The sequence below is a fragment of the Psammomys obesus genome, unplaced genomic scaffold, assembly GCF_907164565.1.
Source record: "Psammomys obesus unplaced genomic scaffold, mPsaObe1.curated_primary_1811, whole genome shotgun sequence".
Classification (NCBI taxonomy): Eukaryota; Metazoa; Chordata; class Mammalia; order Rodentia; family Muridae; genus Psammomys; species Psammomys obesus.
Genome location: NW_026596064.1, coordinates 14,695,611 through 14,706,810, shown reverse-complemented (window position 1 = coordinate 14,706,810; position 11,200 = coordinate 14,695,611). Strand labels below are relative to the sequence as shown.

The 11,200-nt window shown below is 45.7% G+C and overlaps 1 protein-coding gene across 5 annotated transcripts in view; it reads right to left on the bottom strand.

Annotated features, from left to right (window-relative positions):
• Sema5b (semaphorin 5B) overlaps nucleotides 1–10,364 on the bottom strand; it is a 136,422-nt gene extending 126,058 nt beyond the window's left edge. The window contains exons 1-4 of one of the 5 annotated variants that reach the window (XM_055624959.1): nucleotides 10,074–10,364; nucleotides 8,230–8,443; nucleotides 7,245–7,818; nucleotides 3,528–3,711 (exon numbers count right to left, since the gene is read on the bottom strand). The gene's annotated coding sequence lies outside the window, so the exon portion shown is untranslated. The remainder of the gene's footprint in view (nucleotides 1–3,527; nucleotides 3,712–7,244; nucleotides 7,819–8,229; nucleotides 8,444–10,073) is intronic. The other 4 variants (XM_055624960.1, XM_055624961.1, XM_055624962.1 and 1 more) reach the window with 4 other exon arrangements.
• Nucleotides 10,365–11,200: the final 836 nt, after the last annotated feature.

Sequence of the window (11,200 nt, the reverse complement as noted above, 5' to 3'; positions counted from 1 at the left end):
TTCTTTCTTTCTTTCTTTCTTTCTTTCTTTCTTTCTTTCTTTCTTTCCTTCTTTCTTTTTAAGGCAAGATTTCACTATGTTGTCCAGGTGAGCCTCCAATTCCAGTATCTCCCACCTCAGTATCTCCAGGTGCAGAGATTCGATGTTCAGAGGCAAGAGCTCACCCTTTACACAAGTGTGGATGAGAAATGTCTTGCCTTTTCCAAAGCTCCCAGGTGACTCTCACCTAGGGCCAGGAGTGAGGGCTCAGAGCATCAAGGCTGAAAATATCAGTCTCCCTGGCTTTCCCTCCAGGCACTGCCATTTGCCAGCTGTGTGCTGATCAAACTACTTAATCCCTTCGTTCCCCAATTTCCTCATTTTCAAAATTTGGCACTAATAAGCCATTAAGTTGTAGGAAGGATTGAGATAGACAACACAAGCTGAACCTGGGATGCTTCAAAAATTGTACTAAATGTTAGTTTTTATTGCTATCAACTGAGTTTGTATACATTGGCTGAAAGGGGCCACTAAGCTTAAAGTGGCTTAAAGTATGCTTAAGAATAAACAAATCCAGCTGGGCACGGAGGCACACGCCTGTAATCCCATTACTCCGAGAGACAGAGGCGGGGAGATCTGTGAGTTTGAGGCCAGCCTGGTCTACAAATTGAGTCCAGAACAGCCAAGGCTGCACAGAAAAATCCTGTCTTGAAAAACAGAAAGAAAGAAAGAAAGAAAGAAAGAAAGAAAGAAAGAAAGAAAGAAAGAAAGAAAGAAAGAAAGAAAAGAATAAACAAATCCAAACCCTGACTGGTGCCTCTATCAAGATCCAGGAACCAGTGTTTGGAATTATTTCCAGCTCCCAGGACATGAGTTTGAAACACAACTTCAAATGCTCAGAAAACATGTCAGTTGTCAGCAAGGGGTAAGAACCACCCAAAATGGCCATACCCATGCCTATCCCTGACCCTGGAGAAGGAAGAGAAAGAACCAGCTAGAGTGGCTGAGGGCCACAAGCCGCAAAGGTTATGAATACTTCCGAGACCAGGCAAGGGCAGGGTGGGACCCAGCCAGGCTATCAATAACAGAGAGAAGGTGAACACGGACTCAGGCCAGCCAAGTACTCGCTGGAGGGGAAGATGATCAAGGAACAGCTAGAACAAATAAAAGAAATGGGTAATAAACTCTTGGAGCACATTACTTCAAGATGTAGGACCTGAGGGAAATATAAATGGATTCACGCGGGGTCTGGAAAGATGAATGTCAGAGTTGGAAACGGCTACCCAGGGAGGCAGACAGACGTCCACTTTGAAGGTCGGCGGTGGGGAAGGCAGCAGTGGGCACATCTCCTCAGCAGCGGAGAGAGCACTGGAGCGAGTGATGCTCAGCTGAGTGTTCTTGGTTTCCCTTGGGAGGGCCTGTGAAAGGGTGGGAAATGAAGAAGGTCTGCTGCTTTCAAGGGTAGTGAGGAGGAAACTGGTTTGCCTAGAGCCCGTTGTCCAGAAAGGAAACTTATATGTGTAACTAGAGTTAGATTTTATTTTTATTCAGAGTCAATAGTGGGAGACTTGCAGATAATCCAAGAACCATAGGGGGTTTAACCCCTTTAGCCCAACCCCTTTGAAAAGACACAAAAACACCCAGCTGGGTGGCACATGCCTTTAATCCTAGTACTCGAGAGGCAGAGGCAGGTGGATCTCTGAGTTCAAGGCCAGCCCTGTCTACAAAAGTGAGTCCAGGACAGCCAGGGCTATTTCTCAGAGAAACGCTGTCTCAAAAACAAAAACAAAAACAAAGATACAAGAACAGAGCTCAAAGTGATAAATGCATGAGAACCCCAAGACTCTTTGATTCCATGTAGTGGACAGGGACAGGGTGGGAGACTGAGAGGTCGTTGGAGAATAACTCGTTACTGCATCAGTAAACTTGAGGCAATGTCTTACCTCCCCTGGGTCCAACATGACCAGGCCCCCTTAGCTTGGGAGTAAAAGGAGAAACTTTAAAAAAAAAAATCACAAAGCTGATTTCTTGCGCTTTATTTTCTTAGCTGGTAGGACTCGAAGCTTTGCCCCCAAATCCTCCTCGTAATGCTTACAAGCTCTAGCAAATACTTCAGCCGAGTCCTGGCGGCAGCGGTACCCCGGTGCGTAGCGCAGCGTTTCATGCACAGTAAAAGCTCAATCAATATGTGTCGAATGAGTTAGTGGAAAACTCCTCTTTTCTGTGTGGATTCCCACCCCAATTACAGAAAAGCAACCCCCCCCAACTCCCAACAGGAGGCTGAAGCCAATTCCTACATCCTTGTTGACCGTTATTCCGCAGTCTTAGGGTAAATATGGCTGGGCTTCCATCTAGGACCCTATACATCTGGGATGTCCCAATGAGATGATATACGTCTTCAACACAGAGCCTGGGATGCCATAGACAACACAACAGTCTGATTCTTTTTCTTCCTGTTGCCTAACTAGGATAACTGACTAAGAGAGGTAGACGGATGTCAGAGACTTCAAACAATGAAAGCAATCTGGAGACGGAGGATCATTCACCACTTGCATAATGTGGTAGTTCTAGTCGCTGGAACCAGAAAAGACCATAATAGTGCTCTTCTTACGGTTTTGCTTTAGTCCTCACTATTTCCAAAAAAACTATTCAAGGCAAGTCAAACAGGTCTTAAAACAGACATCTATGTACATAAGTAAAATAAGACAAAGGTACCAGCTACTTGGTGGGGTTAATGGGATGCAGGAATGGAAGAGGATGAAGGATGATGCTGGGCAGAGGCTGAGATGGTCTGTGAGAAGAGTCACAGGCCCTGGTTCTAGTAGGCCATGGCTGAGGGAGCAAAGATGGTTGGCAGCGATGGCCTTGTCTCAGCTTGGCCCATTTATGACAGTGCCCAAAATTGTATATTTGTGAAGTTCTAAGGTGAGCAGAAAGTGCTCCGTGTCTCTTTGATGAGTCCAATAAAGCAGAGACCTGGTGGGAAGATCAAAGACCTGGTGGACATGGTAGAGTTAAACTTGGAAATGAGAAACAACATTACCTTGGGGAAAACAAGGTACACACATACGATCTATGTGTTAGCTTTCCACTGCTGTGACAAATACTGGAGTGGAGTGAAGCAAACTGAAAAGGAAAAAAGATTCCTTTGGATTTATAGTTGTAGCCTGTGATCAGCTGGCTGGCTTCATTGCTACCGGCCTGTGAGGAGCATTGGAAGCAAGAGCCACGGGAGAGTTATAAGCTGCTCCCTTGTGGTGGGCAGGAGGCAGAGAGACAGAGAGTGAGCCTGCGTGTCACCAGACTGCTTTCTGCTGCTTTTCATGGTGCCCTCTACATTTTGATCAGGCTTTTACCTGTCAGCTCCTGCTCTGTAGACATCTGTGTCATCTGTCTACAAGAAATGCTGTCCCAGCCACCCCCAGAAGTGTGCTTCATCAATCCCCTAGGTATTGCTGAATCGAGTGAAGTGGCTCACACAAAGCAAGCAACCCTTGAGATCTTTCAACCAGATTGATTACCGTTGTTTATCTATTTTTATGTCTTACCACACTTGTGGAGGCCACAGGACAGCTTACTGGAACTGGTTCTTTCCTTCTGCCTTGTGGAACACGGGAATCGAACTCAGGTCTCCAGGCTTGGTGGCAGGCACCTTTACACACTGAGCCACCTTGCTGGCCCAGTGTTTCAGATCTTGACTTTTGGTTTTCCTCTCTCCCAGCTTATGTTGTCCTAAAGGCAAGGGGACAGGAAACAACTCTGGGTTTTCTCCACTCTGGGAGTGACATGGGAGGTGTGCCTTGTGCTTGTGAATTGACCAAGAAAGCCAGAGGAAGGATGAGAGGATCAAGCCAAGAGAAATGTGCTGAGGACTGTCCCCACAGGGAGTCTTGTTGGGCTATGACCACAACCCAGCACCAGGACAGTGCCTTCTCCATTTAAGGGTATCCCATACGTCAGCTTAGCGAACCTCTAAGACCCAAAGGACTTCAGCCTGTTACTACCCTTATTTCACGACCCTACTCCCCACTTCCGGGGAAGGTGAAATCATCCTGAGCCAGTAACTTTTAAATCAAAACTGGCTGAGAAAGACTGGATTGTGTTGAATGTGCCTGAGAGTGCCCGGAATAACATTTCTTGCATTAAGCAGAACAAAGGCTTGAGGTCAGGAATTAACTTGAGTTCTAAGAAAATGGAGTTGCATGTTTGTACACCTGAGTCTGTGGGTGTGAAATCTCTACCTGCTATTCTGGTTTTTGGTGTTACTGTTGCTATAGTAACGCTTCAGTTAACCAGAGAGGATCCTTCTAAGAGCACCCAGCTTCAGGAGGCCCCTAAAAGAGGCATCACCTGGGGCAGCAATGAAGAACGTGAAGAGAAGAGAGTCATGCAGCACACACTTGGGGTTGGCTGACTTCCATACCCTAAACCTTTATTTTCTCTTTTCTCTTCCACCTCAGCTCAGCTGTATGATGTTGGGCAAGCCATTTAACCTGACACCGAGAACCTAGGGAAAGAAAACTGGGAGCCTTTGTTTGCCATATGGGGATGTAACTTTGAATTTCTCTATCAGATACACTTCTCCTGGGCCTCAGGCAGAGTTACATTTGAGTCTTGACTCTTGCTTTGTCTGTTCAGCATATGTGAAATGTTGGAATGGGAGAAATTTTATTGTTGTTGTTTATGAGCACAGGCAACAAAAGCCAAAAAACACAAATGGGCTTCCATCAAATTATAAAGCTTCTTCACAGCAAAGCATATAATCAACAGAGCAAAGAGATGGCCCACAGAATAGGAGAAAATATTTGCAAACTATTCATTCAGCAAGGAATTAATATCCAGAATATATTAGCCACTCAAACATCTCAACAGTTAAAAAGCAAACAATCCAACTGAACAATGGGCAAATGATCTGAATAGGTATCATCAAAAGAAAACACATAAATGGCCAACAGGTAGGTGGAAAATGCTAAACTTCACTAACCATCCGTGAAAGGCAAAGCAAAACTGTGGTAAGACATCATGTCACCCCAGTAAGAATGACAGTCATCATGAAGGCGGAAAAAAAAAGGAAAACTGCCAGCAAAGATGCAGAGCGAGGACTCAAACACGCCAGCAGAATTAGCAAAGCCACTACAGAAAGCAGTATGGACATTCCTCAAAAAATAACAACACACCTTGCATCTGTCACACTTGCAGAAGTACATCCCAAGGAAGTGAAGTTGCTGTGTCAAAAGATGTCCTCACTTCCATGCTCACTGCGGCACTACCCCAACAGCCAATACGTGGAAGCAATCTAAGTGACCATCAACTAATGGATGGATAAAGAAAGTGTGATATATATAAAGAGCAAAAGAAGAAGAGTAAAAGCCTGTCAGTTGCAACCACGTGGATGAGCCTAGAGAGCATCATGTTAAGTGAAAGAAGCCAGCCCCAGACATTGATACCATGAGATCTCACTCATATGCAAAGGCTAAAACAGTTGATAGCATAGATGTAGGGAATGGGTAGTGTGGGAAAGGTAAAGGGAAGGAAGGATGGAGTAAGTTGCTTTTGGGGCACTTGGTTACAGGTAAATAAATGAAGCATGTTCTAATATTCTTTATCACAGTAGAGCAGATTAACCATTATTGTCTGTGTCCAATAGCCGGGAGAGCTCACTGTGGAAGTGCATACCTGTAATCCCAGTACTTGGGAAACTGGAGCAGAAGGATGACAGTTGGAGACTAAATAGAACCGTCTCAGTAGAGTAAACAAATAAATTCTAATGAGCCATGAGTTGAAATGAGCTGACAGCCAAACGGCAAGGCTACAGTGTCTTAACAAATACTGAGAACCCACTGTATGACAGTTGAGACTATGTGTAAATTAATATCAATGCCATCAAAGTAGCCAAGGAGCTACAAAATAGCAGAAGAGGGGAATCTGAGTATTCCCAAAAAGAAAGGAGAAATGTTTGAGGAGATGGCTCTGGCAATTACTCTGATTGGATCATTATGCACTAAATAGTGTGTTTGTGGCACACACTCTTTGCCTCATAAACATGTACAATTATTACGCGTTAGTGAAAAATGAGATGGTTCCAAGTACACAAAAGTATCCATAAGACAGCCAGATTTGAGCATCCTTTGTGTAGTGAGAATTCAAGGCCATATTATGACAGCACCAGTCAAGCAAACACCATAAACTCCTCCCTTCCATCCTTTCTTCGCTAGTGAGCAGGAGAGAGAAGGGAGTTAAAGCAGACAGCTTGCTGCCTCTCATCCCACTTGGGAAATGGAATCATTTTTGAATGGAGAACAAAGTGCTAACAGGATTAACTGCTGTAATTCTATGATTGAATTTAGGACTGAGTTTGCACCTTAGGGTAATTACAGGATGTTTTGTTATAGAGAATTGAGTAGAGTTTAACATTCTAAAACAGGGTGCAGATTTCCTCCAACAGAAAGGTGTTCCAATTCATTTGTTTATTACTGATTTTGTTTTTTTTTTTTTATATATAGTTTTGTTTATTTTTCTTTTATGTGCATTGGTGTTTTGTCCGCATGTCTATCTGTGTGAGGGTGTCAGATTCTAGAGCTGGAATTGCAGACAGTTGTGAGCTGTCATGTGGGTGCTGGGAATTGAACCCAGGTCCTCTGGAAGAGCAGCCAGTGCTCTTAATCACTGAACCATCTCTCCAGCCCCACTGATTTTGTTTTTTGAGACCAGGTCTGGCTATGTGGTCTAAGCTAGCCCTTCTCATAATCCTCCTGCTTCAGCCTCCTGGGTGTGTACCTACAACCATGCCAACTCCATCAAGCAAGTTTAGAAAGACATGAGAGAAAAAAAAAAAAAACCTGTTTCTTTGTTACATTCTTACAGTCTTTGCTAAATATGTTGATTATGCAATGGCATCCAGTTCTGGTAGCTCTTGCTCCCAGGGGTGAAGGTGGGGACATAGGGGTGTGGGTGTGGGTGTGGGTGTGTGGGTGTGGGTGTGGGTGTGTGTGTGGGTGTGGGGTATCTGCCTCCCTAACAACTTCCCCTTTCTGATGGCGAAACCTCAGTTTCCATTAAAGAATAAAACTCTGCCCTCCTTGTATTTTTGGTTCACCACAGCCATCCACTCTCACATGTGGCTTCAAGAAAGTCCTGTATCTAAGCTCAGCCAATCAGACTTTCTTACCGGATTCATGAACCCTGACAGCAGGGGTGTCATCACACAAAATTCATTATTCCCACCAGCCTCCATGAGTTCTCCTCCCCAGAACTGCAGAACATACCTTGATTCCACGGTCCCCAAAGACATCCCCTTTCCTCGTGTGTTAGCCATGGCTGATTTGTCTGCTCCTTGCATTAGAGAGAGCCTGCTTGTCAAACTGGAGGATGAAACGTGTGGCAGAGCAGAGCTGGCAATGTGACAAGAGCCATCCTGTGGGAGGGAGTCCTGTGCTCCTCTAATGGAAATGTCACAGAGAACATCACAGCTCCCGTAGAATGTGGACAGTTATAAAAGGTGACAGATAGAGAGCCAGACGTATAGGTAAAGACGCATACGTTTGCTTCACATATCATACAGGTCTTCTCTCTGGCCTGGCGCTGAGAAGGTGAGTGGAGTTTGGTTTATGTTTTGGTTTAAGGCTGCTGTGGCATTTCGATGTAGGACACAGATGATTTGACTGAATTAGTAAAAAGCAAGTCACTTCATCCTGAAGCTATGGGCCAATTCTGCAGCTCTTCCAAGAAACTCTTTGCTGAATATTGTCTCTCTTGAGCAGTTTTATGTATTGAAACTGGGTTTTTGGTACGTGTGGCTTAATGATGTTTATCTCAGTAGGAGTCAGTGAATCAAATGTCCTGGGGTTTAAGCAGAACAAAATAGAGAGGAATCAAGAACTCTTTATTGAGGGCTGGGAATGTAGCTTGGTGGTATCGTTCTTAGCTGGGATGTGTAGGGCTGTAAGCTCAATCCCCTGTGCCAAGTACACATACACATACACACACATTGGGCGTTCTTTGGGCATTCTTTGGGCATAAAGCCTCCTCTACTATCTTCTTGCTAGTAGAATTTGAGTGCTATTCAGACACCAGTCTATATTTTAGGGGTGGATTGCCCCAACCTAATCAACAATCTTAGTTTTTCAAAATAGTACTTATTTTGTTAGTAATTGGTTCAGGGGAAAGATGGCTGACTAAACTTTTGTTCAATGGGGCACTAACAGCCATTTGCTTCATGGATTATTCCACAAAGGGACACGTGTCACTTACTTTCCTTATCGCTATGACAAAACGTCGGAGAGAAACAACTTCAGGAAGAGAGGTTTGCTCTGGCTCACAGTCTAAAGGGATACAGCTCAGTATAGCAGGAAGTTGTCTTGTGGTCGGGACCCCGTCTGTGAAGTCAGCTTGCTGGAGAGCTTGCTACATTCTCCTAGCTCAGGAAGCTCAAAGAGCTAATTCAGATACTGGGAGGGCTATCAACCTCAAGGAGAGAGAGACAGAGAGAGGGAGAGATCATATTAAGTGGGAATGACAATGACTTGAGCTTTGAAACATCAAAACTCACCCCCACAGAGACACCTCTTCCAACAAGATCACACCTTCTAATCCTTTCCAAATAGTTCCACCAATTGCAGACCAAGCATTCAGCTATAGGAACCTGAGGGGGCTTTACTCATTCAATCGTAACACCATCATGAGGCTTTTTTTTTTTTTTAATCTTAAGATACCTTAAGATACAAGGAAAATACCAGTATCTTTTCTGTCTCTGGAAGCTGCTGTGTTGAGGATGTGATGCCTGGAGATAGTGCAGCTGTTTGATGACTATGAGGAATACAGGCTAATGAACTGAAGATGGGGGTGGGGGTAGTCCAGGACAGAACTTGCTCTTTGATGGTACTGTTAAGCCAAAAAAAAAAATTGACCGGTCCTGAAATTGCCTGAGGTCTGTGCTTCTTGTTATATGAATAGAACTGTAATAATTCTATTCATTTCTTCAAACATTTTGGGGTTGTTGACATTTTGTTTTGTTTTCTAGTTCTTTGAAAGCCCTTTCCAGTCAGCAGTTCCCAACACATTCTAGAAACTTCCCTAAGGGGCCCGTTCATATCTGTAGGGTTGTTCATGAAGGGGCAAAGATACTTTTCCTAACTGGTTCTAATGTTCTTTTGAACCTTTCAAAATGACTGTTTGAGAACTGAGGACTTCTCTAGGTACACAGAGCCAGATGATTACTAGATAATTGTAAACTGCTCCCTGAGGCTGTGGCCTCACCGAATGGTCCCCTGTCTCCCTGCCCTCCTCCCTCACCCACTCGCTCTGTGCTACTTCCCTAGTCTGACCTGTGGACCAGGGGAATATTTGGAATATGAAGTATTATCACAAAACAAATGTCATGAGCAGGCTGCTCTAACATGTAGACACTACAGAGGATTTCTCTCTTTTTTTGCCTTGTGACAATATTACAGATAGGGCTTTCATATTGCTCGTGCCCGGGGTGGGGGTGGGGGGTCGTTCAAGGTCAAAAACTTAAAAGAACTGGAGGAAATCATGTCCCGTAGCGTGTGTGAAGAAACATGTCCCTTGCTGAGGAAGAGATGCTAAATTGGCTCAAAATACATCTGCACAGCATCCTGGTTAACAGCAGAAGAAACACAGACCCGGTGCTTTTGTAGGCACAGGGGCTCCTAGTCTAGTCACCAGGGGCAGAGGCGCAGCAATAACTGATGTGGGTTCCGAGGCCGTGGAAGAGTTAAAACACCCACTGCCACAGTGGAGAAGCAAAAGCTCCTTTGGAAGAGCAGCAATTGCCAGAGATAAGGCAGCTCTGACCTTTGATTCGCTGATTAATTTTGCAGAAAGGCAACCTGCCGAACACTGCCCCCAAGAGCAGGCAGGCCGTGACCTTCACCCAGCCATGCTGGAGAAAAACACAGAGCCAAACCCAAGCTGACTTTGGGGCTTTTCCAAGAGAGCAATTTACAGGCATTTCCTGGGGTCACCGATCACTCAGTCTCATGGGCCGTCCTGTCTGATGCCATTACTGCAGTGCCAAGCAAGACACGGCTGCCACTGCAGAGGCCGACTCCTGTGCCACACCAAGGCCCACTTACCCACTGCTCCTGCCTCCCTTCTCCATCCATACAAGCGCCTTCCTCTTCCTGCTTCTCTATCTGCAGCGGCCCATCTGCCTCTCAAGGCGGTGGGATGTGAAAGGGACTCCTTCCGCTCCACCTCCACAGTCCTTCAGGTGCTAACTTAGCCAGACTGGAGTCCTGCCCTCGGAAGTCCAGAGACAGGAACAACAGGGGGAAAAGGGCAGCCTTTTTCCAGGACCAGCAGGCAGAAGGATGAAGTCAGCTCTGTTCTGCCGAGCGGGAAACCATGACCAGCCATGAGAGGCAGTAAGAGTCCAAAGTAGAGGTGAGGTGATGATTCCTGGGTTTCCCAAGCTCTAACCTGGTGGACCAATCAATCTGCAGCCTTGCAACTCCCCACACCCAATACTGCAGCCCTCGGGGGCAGCTCCGTTTCTGTGTAGCTTAGCAAATTGTTTCTGATCAAACAAACCCAGTGCGTTATAGCTGGGGGCCTCTCCTCGCTCATCATGCGCCTCCTTGGACAAGTTGGAGGGGCTCACTGAACACACAGTGCAGTGGGGAATAGCAGCGTTGCACAAATAATCACTCAAATAAATATATAATGAGCGATCTTTTGGTTCCTTTCCCTGAAGGACCGAATTACATCCCGCATAGACACTTATGAAGATGAAAATGCATTTTAATAGGTTGAAAAGGTCAGGTCCCCCGCACATCAACAGTTAAACTTCAGCCATGTGGAAAATGTACTAATCCTAGCAGCTCTCTGCCTCCTGCCAGATGACTGAGGCCCTCACGGTGGATCTGTAGACTTCAGCTTCCCATCATCACTTTTATTGCTCTCTTTAAACCCTGGGGTTTCAATTTTCCTTCCCACCAGAGCTATCCCGCTTCTCCCCACCCAGGCCTCCCCTCTCCCCCCCCCACCCCTGTAATTCTCTAGCCCCGGGGCTGTAGCATCCACACCTCAGAAGAGCCACCTCTCCCTAGCAGAGGGCTGCTCAGACCCCAAGGAGCTGTGCTGTCACTGATTTATGACTCCTCGTCCTCTGCCTGTTGAGGAAAATCACTTTATCAAGATGAGACGTTCCGGGTGGGGGTGGAGCCGGGTTTCCTGTTTGGCTTCTAGTGGCCCTCCTGCA